The 21,320-nt window shown below is 37.0% G+C and overlaps 1 pseudogene; it reads left to right on the top strand.

Moving 5' to 3' along the window:
• The first annotated feature begins 2,066 nt into the window (after positions 1–2,066).
• LOC131217514 (uncharacterized) lies at positions 2,067–14,369 on the top strand (annotated as a pseudogene).
• Positions 14,370–21,320: the final 6,951 nt, after the last annotated feature.

Below are 21,320 nucleotides of genomic sequence, written 5' to 3'. Positions count from 1 at the left end.
GCAACAAATTTTTACAAGATTTGAAAAAATTGAAAGAGAATTTTCATTTAAAGATACCGAGTACATCAAAGATACAGATAAATTTTAGTATCTTGTGAAAGAGAATTTCAGCTGTAGATTTTTTTCCTCTCTTTAGATGAAATTCAACATGATCTTCCAAATTTCATCTACAAGATTTGAAAAAATTGAAAGAGAATTTTCATTTCTACTATAGCCTGACAAAATTACTATGTTAGTATCTTCTAGAATTTCAGCTGTAGATTTTTTTCCTCTCTTTAGATGAAATTCAACATGATCTTCCAAATTGCATATCTTTGATTCTTAGAAACAATACAAGCAATCTCTTCCTATATAGCTCTACAAAGTAAGTCAGCGGGTTTCACTCCATTTGTTAGCCAGGTATTATTCATCAATCTCTTCCATAAATAATTGATCTTGCTTAATTTATATTTTTATCGCTTCATTTATGTGTTTTCCTAGAGAGTAGAGGCCCAACTTGTAACTCCTCAGAACCCGCTCTGCCGTAAGATATTACGGTGTATGACGGTTCCCAGCAGGTTAAGTTGCAAGTTATTATATAGAGTTGGTTGAATGTCTTTTATTTTTGTAAATGTTGTTAATAGTTAGTTGGATGATGAATGATACTTGTGATTGTGAATGACAATAACAACTTATTATATATGGAGCCCCAACATGCCCACAATTTTTGACCTTTACGCTGACTTGCAATTGAATTCGACGTCCCAGATGGATCGTTCATTGATTCCAACCGTGCAACCAGAATGATGAGTATCTTACCTTTATTTATGTATCACGGGATCTTCGTGGTGGGTCTGACCATTTACATGGTACTGATTTCCAACAAAATCAGTATATTAGTGGAAAAGGTAGTACGGTAACACTGGTTGGGGGCTGCACGTGATCGGTTCCCTTTTTTTGTATTTCGGCATGGTATAGTGTGCGTTTATGACCACTTTACGAATTGTTGCAATTCTCTCCATAGCATACACACACGCCAATCTGGACCGATCAAATTACGGTTCCTATTGTGGATGGAGCACCATTAGCTAGATGATGAATGCCAATTGTGATTGATTATGTAATTGTTTAAGTATAGGATAATCAGTTGCCTATTTGAGAATTTTTGTGTGGCCAAGCATAGATATAGTGTGCTTTTGGAGGCATAAAAATTCTCAAATTGTCCCACATTTGGACAATTCAAGGCTGGATAGATTGGAATGCTTTTGGTTACCTGATTTAAATGCACATGCTAGTTCTGCGTTGTATCTATCCTTTTCTCTCTGGTTACGTTTCTTATATTTATTTCTAATGTCAAATATCCTCACATTATGTGGATACTTGACATGGGAATCAAATGTAAGATCAACGTATTCGGAGAGACATGGGGAGATGCTGCCAGAATTTCAGTGTGGGCATTTAAATGGGAACATGAAAGTAGTACAATCTATCCAGTCTTGGATGGGTGACTGATTTAGTTAGTCAGTTAAAGATATCATTAGAGATTCTATTAGATGCCTAAATCGTCGTTGCTTGTGGGGTGAGCAATAATGGTCGACAGTTGTCTGATGAACCGTTTGTGTTTGCATCTCAAGCTGAGCAGGTGTTCTATGTACAAGACCCTGTCGAGAAGGATTGGCATGTTGTGATGAGGGCGAAACCTAGGGACTTGTTTGACATGCATGGGGAGGAGTTTACAGATGATACTGATGCATACTTGGGGAGCTCCCCATGCAATGATCAAAGTTTGGAGGATTCGAGTGATGACATTGATAGTTGGGAAAGGATAGATATCGATGGTACAATAATTATCACACCTTTACCTCCCACCCAGACAATGGTAGATGACCAAACAGATGATACTGAGTTTTCTGATCGTGATGGAAATGACATTATGTACAATAATTGATTTCTTATACACTAGATTGTCCTAAAGTATGAAAGAGAAATTCACATCTTTTTTCATATGGTTGAATTATTATTATTTTCACATGTTCATTTATTTTTATTGTCCAGACATGTGCTTCTGTATATTTCAATATGCAACTGTCCACAAATCAAGTTGTTCATTTTATGAATCTCCATTTAAATGAGAAATATTTGATTATCATATTGTCATATTGCTAGACATATACAGGTTTTAAACATGAGTACTAGACGCAGGGTTAGGCAATCTGTAGGCCCTATGACTGATAGCACCAGCCAGCCTCAGCTGCCCCAAACTAATGTTGGTCCTGCCCAACCTCAGCTGCCTCAGGCTACTAGTGGTATAACAAAATGTGTTCTTCTCTCGTGGACAATGTGTTTTATCGTGTAATTTGCTTTTGTTAATTAGTTTTATATGTACCATTGTGATTTTATTCAACAGATTCAACGTCCAAGAAAACAAAGACTCGAGGCCCCACAAGATCCTTTGATGTTTGGAAAATACGTGAAGGTCAACGGATTTTTATTTCCATCAACGATCTAGGGCAGCCTGATTGTGACAATGCTAGTAAGCTGACAAATTTCATAGGGACAATAGCACGCAATGGGGTATATGCTCCCCTTACATTTAATGATTGGAGGGCGGTGCCAAATGCGAAGAAAGATGATATGTGGGGGCTTGTCACGGTAATGGTTACGATGCTTTTTTTTTTTGTTCATTATGTGATTGTCCGCTTTTAACATGTGATGCAGTCCAAGTTTGAGTTTGACGGTAATGCTAAGGCTTGGGTGCTGAAGTCACTTGGTAAAAAATGGAGGGAATGGAAGGGCAAGCTGAAGAAACTCTACTACTCTTCTCATGAGACTGATGAGGAGCGGCTCGCAGATCTTGATGGGCGGGTCCAAGAAGATCAATGGAAGACTCTCGTTCAGTTTTGGAACTCTGAAGAGGGGAAGGTATGCCTCATTCAATTATAGAATTATACAAAATCTTTTGTTGATATTTTATAATTTACTGTCTGTGTGTCACATATAGGCTCGTTCTAAAAAAAATAAAGAGAATCGGAAGAAACAACTGATTAACCACGCGGCAGGCTCGAAGAGTTTTGCGCGAATACGTGAGGAAGAGGTAAATTTTATTAATAACCTGACTAACCATGTTAGTATATTTGTGTTATATAACTTGTTTGCATAATAATAGAGGAAAAGGGCCAATGGGTCGGATCTGAGCCAGGCAGATATGTTTATCTTGACTCATACATGCAAAGATGGAAAGCCTGTGGATGAGGCCTCATCAGTAGTAATGGTATGTTAATGTATTTACATGCAAGAAGAGCTCCATATAAATGTGTAGCAGCAGCTAGAGTATTTACACATTAACTGTTACCATGTGATAATTATTATTGCAGACAAAACTCAATGAAGAAATATCTCAGCAACCCGGGGCCTCACAGAGTAGCACGGCAAGGGATGATCTATTATCTCAAGTTATGGGAGAAGACAAGTATGGTCGTGTCTGCACTCATGGGTTAGGACCATCTCCATCTGATTTGTGGGGTGCAACATCCAGCCAACAAAGGATGACTTCCATTGATCAGAAGAGAGATGAAAGATATGAGGAACTACATGCTGATATAGTCTCTTTTAAAGAAAATATAGCCGCACTCTCATCCCTTAAAGAAATTATGGTTGAAATCTCATCCGCAAGAGATGCTGAAATTTCTTCCTTGAAAGAAACTCTGATGAAATTGATAGCCACTATGAATAATGCAAACAATAACCCACCCATAGTATTCAGTGCTGCAGCTAGTTCTAACATGAACCAACCGTCCTCATCATCAAGCCATTGGGTGAACTCTCAGGTAATTATATTATATAAATGTCTTTATTTACATATGCACTATGTCCTAGATTATATATAGTTTAGTTGGTATTTAATGATTGATATTGATTTATCATTTGCAGAAACACTCGACGAATAAGGGGAAGACCACGAGTTGCACTAGCGCTGGGGTAATTCCTTATACCAAGTGAATATTTCTTTTATTATATTTTGATGTTATTGTGTTCTTAATTATATGTGGTATACGGATGAGTGTTTATTCAATACAATGCAGTTTGTCAAATAGTGAATTTTATTTTGTAAGATGTGACTAGAGTTCTTCTTACAAGTATTGTCAAACCCGGGGTTACTATTGCTAAAGGAATTGTTTTGAGCAAGGATCCGCTCACAAAAGTAGGGGGGCACGAACTTGAAATTGGTTTTTGGGAAGTATTAATTCATGTGGCAATAGTACGGGAGGAGGTTTTGATAAGACCCTATGGACGATATAAAACAATTGGGGATGCTATTGGAACAAGTATTGTTTGGCCCTCTATTATGTGTAAGGTCAGATTTTTTTTTTTTAATTTTTATTTTCCATATACAATAGAATTTCTTGTACAAGAATGCGAGTACTAATTAATTTCTTTTTATTGTTTTGTTTTGTAGGTTTAAGGAGAGATGGATTGAGCTAAATGAAAGGATCTCTCTCTCTCTCTCTCTCTTGTAAATGTTTTACGTTTTGTGCATGAGTTTAGGACTGATGTGTGATTGGTTTTGGATAGAAAGTGTTTAACTCTCATTTTGGAATTTGGATTGACTTAAGATCCAATGCATATGACAGGTTGGGTAACTAAATCAACAAGTTAGCCAACATGATTTACTCTTGTTCTTATCATTTTTCTTTATAACTCAATGCAACTCTTGTTCTTTCCATGTTTCTTTACAACATTAATAGGATGGCGTTGACCTTTTTTAGCGTGTTTTTTGTGGCAGTGTTAGATGATGGAAGCCAAGCGAAGGAGAACAACTACATTTATGTAAGTATTATAAGTCTTAAGCTCCATTTGGTCATCACATCAATCTTTATGAATATAATTTTTTATCAAACCAAATGGATCTTAAGCCCCTTTTTTAACTCCGCCAATGCAACTACTTGCATTACCGGTCCCAAGCCCGGGTAAAGGAGGAAGGAGAAAGGCTTGAGCGTCAAGATTGAGTTGTATCATTTTCTTCCATATTTCTTTAATGTAGCAATACTATGTTGAAATTTTCAGCATTTTTACAGGTTGAGAAGTGGGTTGATCCAAAATTCTGTTGGCAGTGTAATCTCTAATTGCTTTATGTTGATATTTTCAGCATTTTCATATGTATGTTACCCATGTTAAAATCTGAAACTTTCAGATTATATGACTGAATTGTTGAAATTTTATGTTTCAGGGACGATCCTTCACAGAATTTGATAAGATATGTAAGTGCAAGTTTTCCTTCTTGATCCATGTATATCATCACTAACATTGTATCCAGCTGAGCCATATTTTTTCTGTAATAACAGCCTGCCCTTTTTGTGAACAAAGAGAGATAATTCAGAATTAGCAGAGACAGATGGGCTGGCATGTATATCATCACTAACATTGTATCCATGCTGGCAGATGTCTGGCATGTACATGAGCTTCCTTGTACATGCATGTGTTGACAAAAACCTATAGTACCAAAAGGCAAGAAAGAAACAAGATAAACCTATAGTACATGGAAAACTTTAAATCATTCACTCTCTTACTCAATTTGTACCACATTCTGATTTTGCAGAGAGGAAATGATGTTCTGCATTCACCAATGACTATGCATATTTAATTGTGGAGATCGAAGGTGCTAAATTGTTTATCGATAATTATATTAATTAACAGGCTGGAAAGTTCTATCAAAGAAAAGTGCCCATTTAAGATTGATATTGGACCTGTATACAGTGTAGATGTATGATTTGCACATTCTCTTTGGTGGTCAAGTAGTTAATGGTTGCTGATGTATTTTCTATCCTTAAGCTCTTCTTATGTCTTTTTATTTTTCCAGCCTGCTAAACGGCATGCATATGCATAAGGTGGTAATAATGTTTTCATGCCAGTAGAGAGGGAGTTCGTTTTTGATATTGTAAGTATAAAGCTTCTGGCAGACAAACTGAACTGGACACTGAATGTTTCCAGCCCCACCAACCACCACTAAACAAGGTGGTTGTTTGGTGGGGCTTTTTCTTTATTTAGCTCTAATGCTCGATTCTTTGACAGGATATGTCCGATTATGATGATGTTCGGTACTGCTGCTCAGGAGCAGAAGTCTGCTTAGAATGCTGGCCATTGATGACCATCGCCATTAAAGTGATGGATATTGCTCTCAGAGGTGGGAAACAATAGTTTTTCTTTTTGGTTACATGGTGTTCCAGTGGTAGTATTTTATACTGAGGAATGATAGGATATTTGAATCGAGGCCTTCCATCACAATGAGGATGGATCATGCCCCAAAAAGGCCCTTGTTAAAAATTGTAACATTTAGATTCGTAGCAGACAAGTAGATTAGAATAGAAATACAACAACATTCTACATTCAATTGGAAAAAAAACCAGTCCATGAGATTTATGGGGCATGGTCAATCCATGTTGGAATGACATTAACCAATGTTCTGGATCACTTGACTATGGACCCCACCTGTTAGAGCTGAAACCCCAGTATACTTTGCAAAGCCTCTGGTTGACGATCTTATGATTCCTCTTTTGTACTATCTGTTATATCTATTAACTAAGTACCTCAAAAAGCCTCCATCAGGATCTTTTTTCTCTCCATATTATATAGTCGATGTTCGGGTCTTTATGTCATCGATTTTCCTTGGAAATGTATTTATAGGGTGATATGACTGACTTCTTTTATGAGTATCCTAATGCAGATGATTTTGGTTTTAATCACATACTCTAGGTATATAGTGGCAGACGCGATGTTCATTGTTGGGTTTGTGATGGGAGAGCGAGGAGGTAAATTGTGCATATAGTCTGAAACATGAATTTCATCTGCCCATGACCTTTATATGCGTATTGAGATGGTGTTTATTCTGCCACCGTTCTTCAGGTTGACTAATGAACAGAGGGCAGCTATTGCAGACTACTTCAGGGTATACAAGGTAGCAATAGCTGAACTGTCAATAATTTCAACGTACCAGATCTTTCTTAGGACCCAATGTCATGGAACTCCCTGACGTAGTCTCTGTTATAGGGAAATGAAAATAGTAATAAGAAAGTGTCTTTGATGGGTCCAGCTCTGCATCCTTTACTGGCGTAAGTCTCGATGATCTGCTTTACATATTTAAGGAACTTGAGAAGATGTCATTTAAGCTCTTTTCATTACGAAGATACTTGCATGCGGTGCAGGAGATCATATACAGATGTCTTGAAGGTCTTTTTTGAAGAGAAACTGCTTGGTGGGCAGAAATTATTTGCATCCATGGTCAGGTCACTTAAAGAGTGATACTTTTTCAGGTATGTAAGCTCACTGCTTGTGATCTCTGTGAGATAGCAAGAAATTCAGCTCATCAATCTGGATTTTCCCATGCAGCAAAGGTGTGAAATCTTGAAAAATGTTTACTTCTTTGCTTTCTTTTGATTGTTTTTTAGTTTCTTTTAATCGTGTTCCCATGCTAAGCAAGAATTAGTTTGAAATGCAATGCATTCTCTTCAAAGTTTTCAATCGGGTCCAAAAAACATAGAACGAAAGGTGGGGCCTATGGATGTGTGATGAGACCGAAATCTCATCTCGCAAACAATTCCAGTATTTTGGCTTGTCTATTTCCAATGCATTCTAATTACAAGTTACCACATATAACTGATGACACATTTACTTCACATGGGTTCATTTGTAAGACATATTTACAAAATAAAAGCAGGTGAAGGATTGGGTTTTATTGAGAAAAAAAAGGTGATTCTGCAATGTACTGGAACTAGATCTGTTTGGTTCCCCATTTGCAGCAAATGGCATCAGCTAGTGTGTTGCCTTCGACTAGATTGAGAAACACAAGTGGAAATGTTATCAGCATGGATAGGTTGCTTGAAGAAATGAATGATATGAAGATAAGGGATGACAAAAACTGGTGTAGTTGAATTAGAAAAACATATCCATGCTATCTGAATCCAGAATTGGCATATGTGAGTGCCCAAATAATATACAGCTGAAATAGAAACCATTACCCAAACTTCCTACCATGTTTTGGAATATTGGCTGTCTTGCTTCTCACTCTTGCTAAAGTCTAGCAGTGAGATGCTGACTGGAAGCTTCAAAATTTATTTTCTTATTGTAATACCCAATGCTTGAATTTATTGGTCTTCTTTGGTTGATCTTTGTCATGGAATTGGCTGATTTTTTAGAGCAACTGCTACATTGTGTTGCTATGAGTGTTCCTTCTTCAGGCTTCTGCGTGCAAATACTTTCTTATTTTTCATCATCCTGATTAGTTCCCTATCAGGTCTTTCTTTTGTCATTGAAATCATAAGCTTTTTCATGTATGTGTATATATATGTACACGCGCATGCATATATTTGAATGGCGCGTGATCAATTGTGTTCTCTATGTTTGGTAGTATATTAATTACATTAAAACTCATGATGCTCTTGGTTAATCACTTTGCAGGCTGCAGAAAGCTCATTTGTGAGAAGATCAGCAGCAAGCATGCTTAGTGGAAAGAGGCCTATCCACCCAACTATAAACTCAGATTTTTGTTTTTATTTTTATTTTTTATTTTTGGGTATTTCACAAATTCAATCTTCTTTTTTCTTAACCATTCACAGTGGATTTTTTTTTCTTGCTTTCTTTTGCAGTGCTGCTGATTGGAAATTTACAACTGACCAACTTGTTAGAACAATTCCAGATAAATTAATAGTTCACTGTAAGGAGTAGTTTTCCAAGTTTTCTGTCTTTTTTCTTTCTGTTATGTTTGGCATTCTTTTCTCACTGGGAACATTCCCTTTGGTCTGCTCGACGTGTATCTTGGTTATAATATCTGCGGACAGAAGTGTTTTTTGTGCTCATCATGTATATCTACACTATCTATTTCATGCATTGGAAAATTCATTTTAGGTTTTTACTTGCTGCCTATCACACAATATGCATTTTTTCTCACCCATGGAGGAGATGGATCGGAGGAAGTCAGCTAATATCACAAAGTGAGGCCATAGCCCTTTTGGAGGAGAAAACAGGACTACAGGAATTGTGTTTTTCCCTGAATTTATTAGGAAAAAAAGTGTAGTCTCATACACCATGGGCAATCTCCTGAATCCCTACCTTGGCAAATGAAGCTACCTCCAAATGGATCTAATGTTATAAATAAACTGTACCGAGTGGTGGAGTGCAAGGTGCCCATTGTGTTGTGAGTGCAAGGTATGAGTTCAACACGAGGGGCTAGGAGTAGACCATATAGAGGATTTGTTTTTATTTCTTTATTTACATTCAAGACCATTTATTGTAATATATATTTTTTTATTGTGTGGTAATATAAATTTTGTTTAATATTCAGTTTTATTTGTATTGCATCATTTTTATGTTTCAAATATTTAAAAAATACAGGTTTTGATTGAATTATATATAATAAAAAATCAATGGCATGCTAGGGCCTCTCCAATCCATACAAAGGCTTCTACCGGCGCTTGTGTAAAAATCTTGCGGCGCTTTTTCGCAAGAAAAAGTGTCCACGAACCATTTTTACCGGCGCTCAAAGTGATTTTTAGCGGCGCTTTTTCGCGTCGGAAAAACATACAATTATCGGCGCTCAGAAAGGCGCCGATAGAAGTTATCTAGCGCCGCCAATACTTTTAGCGACATACCCATTTATCGGCGCTTGACTAGCGCCGATAATAGAATTGTCGGCGCTTTTAGGGAGTTATAGCGGCGCTTGTGAGCGCCGCCAAAAGTCTAATTTGTTGTAGTGTATCCTTAAGAGGCCCTCGAAGGGCATCTGATGCAACGAGGTCCAATCGAGGGCGGTCAACCAAGTCAGCCACCCATTAATCTCAAGCCACACACCGAAAATGCTCCAGAACTTGATCTCCAAACCGAGAAAGATGGTTCTCATCTAATAAGAACAAAGCACAATCATCGACAGGAACACCCCATCTGCTGGAAGATGGCCGCCCGAACAATGCTTTGGAGGCCATTCTACACAATTCACAAATAATAAAAAGCCTTGACTAGGTGGTCGTTTGGATGCCTGTAATTTTTTTAGTTGTAAATACGTTACAACTGAAAAAAGTTTAAGGTGTAATCAGTTTACATACTTACCACTTTTAAATGATAATCTGTTTAAAGGTAAATAGATCGTGTGTTTGATGACAACATATTGGCTACTCCCCTGTCACCAGCTAATGGCTGGTGGTCAGTGCTCTGTGGGCCCCACCATGATGTATGTGTTTCATCCATGTTATCCATCTATTTTTCTAGATCATTTTATAGTATGAAACCAAAAATGAGGTATATCCCAATCTGAACTAGACCACATTATAGGAAAGTGTTAAATTAACAAGGACCATTAAAAACTTTTTGGTGGCCATAAAAGTTTTGGATCAAGCTGATCTTTGTATTTTCCCTTCATCTAGGTCTATATGACCTAATCAACATATTGGATGTCAAATAAATAGTACAACGGACCATAGGAGGATTTTAATGGTGGATATCTAATCGTTATTATTTTCCTGTGGTGTGGTCCACCTAAGATTTATATCCCTCTCATTTTTGGGATCAAACCCTAAAATGATATGTAAAAATGGATGAATGGAATGGATGAAACACATTCATCATGATGGGGCCCATAGAGCACCGACCACTAGCCATGGGGCTGGTGTTAGGGGGAGTAGCCAATCCATATGCGTGTTTGACTAGCCTGTAAAGCGTTTACAAAAAATAAAGTAGGTATTCATGTCATAAAGCTTAGGTGTAAAACCTGCAATTTTTGTTAATAAAATTTAAATTTAAAATTTTTAATTTTAATTTTGACTGGGAAAGAGATCCACCAATCTCATCATCCTTCTTCTTATCTCTCTTTATTCAAAACTTTCCTCGTATCTTGTAGTCTCACAACGAACCCTCTTTCTTAAAAAAGGAAATGTAAGAGAGCGATAGTCCTATCAAAACTAAAAGAACCAAAGAAAACTTTTAGAAAAAAATAAAAACATGGAAGGGAAAGTGGAAATGAGGATTTATGGAATTCATCTATTCAGGTTAGTGTATTTTTGTTTTCCTTTGTTTTCTTTATGAAATAGTTAATTTGGCATGATTTACACATTGGACAGATTGGATCAATCAAACATCCATTGTGGAGCTTTAATTCATTCATGTGAAAAGGTACATTAATGCGCATGACTTTAAGGTTGATGTACAGAAGGTGAAATTTTTCCATGATGGACAGCGATCGGTATGATCTGTAATATTCATGGGTGTTCTAAGACTTAATTATGTAATATTTTTAAGAATCAGAAAAATTTGATGCCTCAATAGACCATACTGATCATATCACTACAAGAAAAGGGGTCTTTAGCCTCGATTCAAAATTGAGGCTAAAAAGGTTAAAAACTGAGGCTAAAGCCTTTAGCCTCAGTTTTGCCTCAATTATCCAAACCGAGGTTAAAACCCCCGTGGCTAAAGGCTTTAGCCTCAGTTTTAGCAAACGAGGCTAAAATGACTTTTATAGCCTCGGTTCTTCAAGTGAGGCTAAAATACCTTTTTAGCTTGAGTTTTCTCGAAATGAGGCTAAATCAAAATTTTAGCCTCCCTTGTTTCCAATTGAGACTAAATCCAAATTTTAGCCTCAGTTGACTCCAATTGAAGCTAAATCTATTTTTAACCTCGGTTCTCAACAACCGAGGCTAAAGCCTTTAGCCACGAGAATTTCAGCCTTGGTTCTCAACAACCGAGGCTAAATCCAAGCCTTGGTTACAAATTGAGGCTAAAATTGTTTAATTTTTTTAAATATTTATTTAAACTACTAATCCATTCATTCAATCCACTCACGAAACAATCAATCATGAAAGCCATAATACTAACAAAATAGTTAACAACTCAATCAAACAATCAATCTCACTTGTTTACTATTTAAAGTTTTCAAAACAAACTCAATCAAACTATTACACAACATTAGATTCCACAAATAATACAAAGTCACAACGCAAGATTTAGGTATGACTTTTGCTTGGCTAATGAACAACTACAGCTCGTTCGGTTGTCTGACAGCATCTGCAAAGAAGAACTCACCATTAGCAATAATTTTGTATGTGATTGTCCATGTGTCAAATGAACACAACTCCCCGTGCTATCTTCCCTATTACAACCCGAGAAAGTGAGTGAACCCAAAAACAAAAACAGAAATAACTCTGCTTTTAACTTGTTGGAACATCAGGTCAATGGAATCTTGGCCATGGTTAAGTGAGATGTGTGCAGGACCTTCTTGAACACATCTCACTCAAGTTTATTCAATACACACACCATGGTTCTTCACAAACTGTTTGATCAGGGACCTAATAGCTGACACTTCAAATGTGCTAGGAAGATAATTTTTTTTAGTCCATGTATGGCAGAGCATAGCAGTTCAATTGTGCTTATAACCATCCAAATCTCAGAGGACATGTAATTTTATGGATACTTATAGCAGGAGAAAAAAGAAAAAAAAAGAAAAAAAAAAAAGATAGACTCTAACATCAAAGGAGAAGCTGGTTGCAAGCCACAACTGTTGGGCATAGTTCCAATCTTCCTGAGAGATATGTTCTAGTCACAGACTCTAAAACATTCAGAGGGAGTGGCTCTAGAAAAGGACAGAGCCATCTACCACTTTTTTTCTACTGATAAAGATAGACTCCGACATACACACGCACACCCAGATTCTCTATGACTTATAAATTCATACTGGGAATTCACGAATCTTGTATTACTGGATTGTCCTTCCATCTGCATTCATAATGCCAATCCAATGACCAAAATGAGAAATGGTATCCAAGATACAACATCCAACTTCGAAAAAGGAAAAGGAAAAAAATATCTAAAACACTGCAATGCAAGCATAGTTTTCTTCAAAGCAAAACTACAATAAGGTTGGACATACAAACTTCAACTAAGATAATAAGATGCAACAAAGTGGAAATAAACAATCGCAACAATTTTCTGATTATAGATGCAGTTTTCTCTAAACATTGCTGCAATTATTTTTGTTTCAAGTCCAACTTAAAATAAATGTAATTGCAACTTGGAACATATCACTCACTAAATAAAATGGGAGTAATCCAATTTTGGATATCTTACTTGTTGGAATTTAATTTAAATCAACTGCACATCCGAATGTAGCTTAAGTTAAAAGCATGGTTGTAGAAACTGCTATAGCGGCATAGTCAGTTGAGTGCCATGCTCATCTGAGCACACATTACTACCACTAGATTGTAGAATATGTTGTCATAAAGGAAAACTGAGCACACATTACTCCAACTTTTGTAAGTTGTCTTTGATGCACATCTGAAATGCCATATACATTGAAGAGAGCACCTGGCTTGTGTATTTTATTTTTTTTTACGAAAAGAAATGTTTGCATTTTTACCCTCAGGGGTACGATGGAGTTGATAAAGAAGGGAGACCCGTCTACACCGAGAGGCTTGGTAAAGCTGAACCAAACAAGCTTATGCACATCACTATAGTAGATCGCTACTTAAAGTATCATGTACAGGAGTATGAGAGGGTCTTCCGTGAGAAATTTCCTGCATGTTCAATTGTGGCAAAAAGGCGCATTATTTCCACAAAAACGATCTTGGATGTTCATGGCCTGGTATGTGGCATGTTTGTTCCTTTGTTGCAGTCGGCTTTTTGCATTTTGAATACACTTTATATCTTTTACATTAGAGGGATTCTCGTCTCTTTGGAGATTCGGGTCCATTTGCATCAATATGGATGGCACATTTACCTCACATGGGTTCATTTGTGAGACACAGGGGACAAAAAATTTAACAAAGTGTGCTTGGAACCTCCTTGCTGGCATGCAGAAAATTGATTTGAATTACTATCCTGAGGTACCTAATTCTTTTTGTCACTAGGAATGTTCATGCTCCAAAAGTTTTTTGGTGAATTATTTAACCTATTACTTTAGTGTATGCAGACATTACATCAGATGTTCATTGTTAATGCTGGTACTGCTTTCAAGATGGCTTGGATGAGTGTAAAGAAATTTCTTGATCCAAATACTATGGAAAAGATACAAGTAAGAGACCTTCCTTTGGGGACTGTGCTGATTTTATAGCTTTTTGCCGCTTTGGGTGAATATGTTTGGGTGCTAAATTTGTAGGTGTTAGGATCCAAATTCCAGAGTAAATTACTTGAAGTCATTGACTCGAGGTATGTTGATTTTTTCCTCGTGCTTTTACTGTTGAGTTTTCCAAAATGTAGGATGTTTTCTCATTTTTCAGATTGTATCTTCTTTTAGTCAACTTCCAGACTTCTTGGGTGGCTCATGCACCTGTTCTGTTGAAGGAGCATGCCTTAGGTCTAATAAAGGACCTTGGAAAGATCCTGAAATTATGAAGTTAAGTTCTAATAAAGGACCTTAGAAAGATCCTGAAATTATGAAGGTAAGTTGCATTATGCTGTTGAGTGACTGGATGCATACTTCTACCACTTATTGGGCATGATTAACAAAGGAAAAAGTACTGATGCATACTGTTTCCTCATAGCTTGTACACAATGCGGAAGCAACATTTGTAAGGGAAGTCACACTAATATCAGAAGGAGAACAGAGAACCAACTCCTATACTAAGCTAAAACCATTGAAGGCAAGACTCTATTGATCTATTATAGGTTGTTGGTTTGGTATAAACGAGATGGTGTTGCACTGAAACAAGTTGCAGGACAAAGCGTAGGAAGAGAAAATTCAGCAAATGTCTTCCCACATGGATTAAGTTGTGAATTGGCAACAGTTTTGATACCAGGGAAGTATGAGCAGAGATAATTTCTAACAGGAGATCAGAGTCACATGTACTACTAGTAGATAAGAAGCAATTGAAGGTTCCTAAGAATCTGTGTTTTATTGCAGGTTCGTGTATTTCAAATCATCAAAAGAAACAGAAAATCCAATGAAATCTCAAAATGTATCTCAAATACATGATATTACATAAATCAAAGATAAATCTCTAAAATCTAAATACGAAAACCTAAATTACAACTTAAATCAGCAAGAATCGAAACAAAATCCAACGAAATCTCTAAGAATAAAGAGACATAAGTTGGATCAAGATCAAAACAGATCAAGCACCAGAAATCAAGAAAAAATTACAAAAATCAAACCCTAAGTGGAAAATCAAAGCTCCAAACAATGAGATCCGAAAGGAAAACAGATCTATCAGCAAGAATCGGATCAAAATCCAACGAAATCTCTCAGAATCGAGAGACATGGATTCATATTAAAATAGATTAAGCACTAAAAATTGAGAAAAAAAAATAAAATCCACAAGTGGAAAAAAAAATTGGAAAAAAGCTCACTGTCTTTTGAGGATCTGATGATGGGGGGGGGGAGAGAGAGAGAGAGAGAGAGAGAGAGAGAGAGAGAGAGAGAGACGGTAGATCTGATGAAGACGAGAGAAATATTGGAGAAGACAGAGAGAAGAGCTAGGGTTCGGTTCGGTGAGGAGTTGCAATCGGTGTATATGCCCCTTGTTTATCTAGCCTGCACGAAAATCGGCAATGGAGGAGCAAATTTCACAGCAGAGAACAAGGTTTTGCTCTCAGATCGAACACCAAACCCTAATCGCTGATATTATAATGCAGAAACGACAGGATTTTCCACTTCTTGAGCAAGATTTCAGTGAAATCAGCAAAAAAAAAAAACTCCTTAGATCGACCCAAAAAATACGGAAATTGGATTTTGAACGGCCAAATGGGGAAAACGCACAAAAATGAGAGATTTCTGCCCCAATTTCTGATTTTTGAGAGAAATCAGTAGAAAAATAGGGAGATCGAGTACCTGAAATCGGCGAAGAGATTCAGACGATGAAAAATTAGGGCTTGAGCTGCAGATTGAATGGAAAACGTAGCGACTGCAATGAAATACGTCGGCTTCCTTCTTCAAAGACTGTTAAGCCGACACGCGTGTACAACTCATCTAGTGCATAAGCCACCACGTATGACAGCATGGCTTATAGATGAAATAAATCCAGTCCATTCATCACGTAGATGTCACTGTATATATGCTTTTATAAAGATATAAAGATGGTCCACTCATTTTTTGGGCCACTAAATCAGAAGTAAATGGACGTGTCATAAAACTTCATTTGATTTTTTTCACAATGGTATTTTTTTCAATTAATTGTGGCCCACCTGTCTAGTGGACCGATCTGGTTCCAAGGAGAGTGAATCTATATAATGGTGCCCTTCCAATGAATAGCTTGGATTTTGCAATCGTGTGCCATGCTGGTGTATTTTCTGGCATGTGCGTTAGCTGAGGTTTACACGTGCGTGGGCTTAGCAAAGATGAATATAAATAAAAGCAAGGAGTGGTTGAGAAGCTGGACCGTTGTACTTTTACTTAAAAAGAACTAAATGGGTGAAATTATACAATGCTCTGGACAAATGTTTGTATGTTCATACTTCATCTTGTGGAAGTGATGAACATGGGTCAGTGATCTGAACCGATGAAGATAAGGACCCCACTATAAATGGACAATAAATTAAAAAATTCTCTGGATGGAGAGATCCTGACCCTTGCAAGAAACAAAATATGGCAATATTCCACATTCTACGGATAGAAGATAGAAGACCATTTTTTTAATAGGGGATGGTTAGCCAATGGGCTATCCAGAGTGAGGTCCTTCATATCAACGGTTTGGATCACGATGAAGTCGGCCACTCTTGTAAGAAAAAGAGTAAAAATTGTGAAATATTAATACTTTTTTTTTATATGAAGTAGACTTTTGGCCTCGGATTGTAACTGAGGCTAAAAAAGTAGAGTTTTGGCCTCGGTTTGTAACCGAGGCTAAAAGGTAGAGTTCTGGCTTCAGTTTCTCTACAACCGAGGCTAAAAAAATAGACTTTTGGCCTTCCTACCTATGCAATTGAGGCTAAGAAAAAGTTAAAAAGTATACCTTTTGCCTCGGTTTCTATGCAACTGAGGTTAAAAAGTAGACCTTTCGCCTCAGTTCTTATGCAACCGAGGCTAAAATGTAGACCTTTCGCCTCAGTTCCTATGTAATTGAAGCTAAAAAGTAGACCTTTCGCCTCAGTTTCTATGTAACTAAGGCTAAAAAGTAGACTTTTTGCCTCAGTTTCTATACAACTGACACTAAAATGTAGATTTTCGCCTCGGTTCCCATGCAACTAAGGCTAAAAATTAGACCTTTTGCCTCGGTTCCTATGCAACTGAGGCTAAAAAGTAGACTTTTCGCCTCGGTTCCTATGCAACTGAGGCTAAAAATTAGGCCTTTCGCCTCGGTTCCTAAGCAACTGAGGCTAAAAAGTAGACCTTTCGCCTCGGTTCCTATGCAACTGAGGCTAAAATGTAAATTTTTCGCCTCGGTTCCTATGCAACTAAGGCTAAAAATTAGACCTTTCGCCATGGTTCCTATGCAGCTGAGGCTAAAAATTAGACCTTTCGACTCAGTTCCTATGCAACTGAGGCTAAAAATTAGTCCTTTCGCCTCTGTTCCTATGCAACTGAGGTTAAAAAGTAGACCTTTCGCCTCGGTTCCTATCCAACTGAGGCTAAAATGTAAATTTTTCACTTCGGTTCCTATGCAACTGAGGCTAAAAATTAAACTTTTCGCCTTGGTTCCTATGCAACTGAGGCTAAAAAGTAGACCTTTCGCCTCGGTTCCTATGCAACTGAGGCTAAAAAGTAAACTTTTCGCCTCGGTTCCTATGCAACTGAAGCTAAAAAGTAGACCTTTCGCCTCGGTTCCTATGCAACTGAGGCTAAAAATTAGACCTTTCGCCTCGGTTCCTATACAGCTGAGGCTAAAAATTAGACCTTTCGCCTCGGTTCCTATACAGCTGAGGCTAAAAATTAGTCCTTTCGCCTCGGTTCCTATGCAACTGAGGTTAAAAAGTAGACCTTTCGCCTTGGTTCCTATGCAACTGAGGCTAAACTGTAAATTTTTCACCTCGGTTCCTATGCAACTGAGGCTAAAAATTAAACCTTTCGCCTCAGTTCCTATGCAACTTAGGCTAAAAAGTAGACTTTCGCCTCGGTTCCTATGCAACTGAGGCTTAAAAGTAAACGTTTCGCCTCAGTTCCTATGCAACTGAGGCTAAAAATTAAACCTTTCGCCTCGGTTCCTATGCAATTGAGGCTAAAAAGTAGACCTTTCACCTTGGTTCCTATGCAACTGAGGCTAAAATGTAAATTTTTCGCCTCGGTTCCTATGCAACTGAGGCTAAAAATTAGATCTTTCGCCTCGGTTCCTATGCAACTGAGGCTAAAAAGTAGACCTTTCGCCTCGGTTCCTATGCAACTGAGGCCAAAAAGTAGACTTTTCGCCTTGGTTACCATGCAACTGAGGTTAAAAAATAGACTTTTAGCCTTAGTTACCTAGCAACTGAGACGAAAAATGAACTTTTAGCCTCAGTTCCTTAGCAACCGAGGCTAAAAAGCACATTTAGCCTCCATTTTTTCAACTGAGGCTAAAAAATTGAGGCTAAAGGCCTACTTTCTTGTAGTGTATATCTACCAGTTTTCTTCCTTAATCTAATGAAATTGAATAAATACCAAAAGAGTAATTCTTTGTGCAAGCTACAATTTGGCACATAGAATTATATGACATAATCTAAAATGTGTGATTAAATCATCACCATTCATTATATTCTTAAGATTAAAATAAATTAAAATCTTAAATTCCAGACCAATCGGACCATATGATGGGCTGCAACGATCTAAAGAAATGATAGATAATGAATCATATGTTGATTCATTATGTGGAATTATAAGATTAAAAATAATTCTTATTTATCTGATTTTAGGAAGTACTAATTCAATTCAGACCATTGGTACACGAAATCATCTCCACCGCGTCAAGGTGAGTGATCTCGATGTGTTTCCTATCCATCAAGTTAAAATAGATGGATTATTTGATATGTTGTATGCTCACCCTGGTATAATTGCCATGTACTCTTAATTGATTTAGATGAATGTGTGATCTCTGTATTAATATAATAATAATGATTAATGTGGTATAATCAATTATTTGAGTTACTGTATTAATGCAACTTATATGTTGAATTAATAACTGGACATGAATTAAATAATATACTTGATAATATGTGCTATATTGATTCAAATGTGATAATCGAAATGATCTATGTAATACACGATTCATGATTCTTTGATATGCTTGTGCATCTATCAATTGCATGCATAACATGTGTTGAATTCCTAAGGGACCTCCCTAGATGGTATACCTAGTAGAATCGTTACCAGAAGCCCACTATACTAGTGAAAGCCTACTCAAGGAGTAGATGCAGGCCTTGTTTATGCCTACCAAATGGTAGAAGCCTATCAGGGGGCAGATGCGGGTTGACGGGCTTCCAACTCAAGCAAGTGGATGGATTCCCACTCGATGCATTGATGCATTCATGTATTACATAATTTTTACGTTTTTTGTCTAAAATTATATTGTGAATGATTATTGGCATTCTATTATAATTTGATATAAAGAACTATGCCGAAAATTCTCACTAAGCCTATCCAGCTTACCCTTTATTGATGTAAAACCATATAGATGAATAATTAGCTGATGAGTAGGTGCAGGAACAAATAGTTCAGAAGAGGAAATGCCCGCATTTAGACCATTCCTAATTATTTAATTAGAATTTTATTTGTTAGGATGATCCGATTAATTGAAGGATTTTAAGCATTTGATTGATTTTATTTAATTGAATTGTTATAGGTTTGTAGCAAGTATGCATTGGTAAGCTGTATTGATTGATGAATGATATCAAGTTTATACTGATTGAATGTTTATGGATGTTGAGAATGGACAAATGTTGATGATTAAATCATTTTGTGTGAATGATTGTGAATGGACCTAGTTGGAATGTAGAAATGAATATTAATTTTTCCTCTGAATAATCGTATAATGGAATGTAGTACACTTTGTGTATGAGTTACAACTCGAAACTCGGGTCTGAGGGTGTTGTAAGTGCTATGGTTTAGATCCAACACCCTATATTGTTAAATTTTGTAATGACAAACCAATTTGGAGTGATTGACTTGTTTGATAGATGGAAAGTTCACCTTTAAGTTCAATAGATGAAAAGTTCACCTTCATACGAAGATGAGCTTCAAGTCATCTACATCAACATCAAATGCTACTATAACTTCAAATTAAAGTTCTTGTTCAACTGCAAATACAAGATTAAGTTCATACACAAGTTCGAATGTAAGGGCGACTTCAAATACTAGCTCAAGTCCAAGTGCATTACATGATCAAGTTCAAGTATACAAGTTCAAGTCTGAGTGTACAAGTTTTAAGTTTTAAAGAGTACAAAATCAAGCTTCAAGTACTTCAAGAATACTATCTACCGAAGCGACTGAAGCTTACAAGTTCAATACTCATATTTAAGGTATATATGACCCTAGAAAGACCTTAGGGTTAGGTCATTCGTATTGCATATTGAACTTGGGTCATTGTACTTATTTTAGGCTTTGCTTCGTCTAACCCTAGATATACTTCGACTAGTCCAGGATTTTTCTCGACCAGTCCAAAAATTAACTCAAATTTTCGAATAAGTCTAGTAGGTCTTCGACCAGTTGAGCACCCTACTCGACCGGTCATGGAAACTAACTCGACTCAAAGTCCAGCAAGGTTTTTGAGCCCCACTCGACCAGTCGAGTGTCAGGTTTATCCAATCGTGCCAGAATATTTGAAAATTGATTATTGCTAGGACCAGTCGAGGCAGACCTTAGGCCAGTTGAGCGAACCGTATTTCGCCCTATAAATAGAGGACTTTTCTTGGCATTTCATAGTCATTCCAAGCTAATTCAAGCTTCCTCTCTGAGAACTAAGTCCCCGCTATTGTGAAGCTATTATACGGTAATTTAAGATTCTTTTATAGCTTTTTAGTTTTGAGTTTTTTGATCTCTTACCATTCAATCTTACTTGTTAAAAAGGGAATTTTATTTTACCCTTTTGAGATCCAAGAAATTGAATTAAAGTAGCTCAAGGTCACTACCCCAAAATAGTGAAAAAAGGACGGTTGAAAAACGTCTCAAATCATAATAAAGGACGGTTTTGAACCGTTGCATTGGCCACCCTGTTTTGCTGCGTCATATTACTTAAAGGATGGTCATGAACCGTCATTGCTTATGAACATTTATAAAGAAGGACGGTCATGGACTGTCAATAAAGATAGATGTTAAAACGACGGTTATGGACCGTCTATTACGAAAGAAGGTCATGGACTATCCTTAAAGATAGACAATAAAAGGACTGTTATGAGCAATCTCTGATGTTACACGGTTGCACTTTAAAAAAGGACAGTTATGGAACGTATTTAAAGAAGGACGATCATGGACT

Source organism: Magnolia sinica, chromosome 10 (assembly GCF_029962835.1).
Source record: "Magnolia sinica isolate HGM2019 chromosome 10, MsV1, whole genome shotgun sequence".
In the NCBI taxonomy this organism is placed as follows: domain Eukaryota; kingdom Viridiplantae; phylum Streptophyta; class Magnoliopsida; order Magnoliales; family Magnoliaceae; genus Magnolia; species Magnolia sinica.
This window is presented reverse-complemented; position numbering and strand designations above follow the sequence as displayed.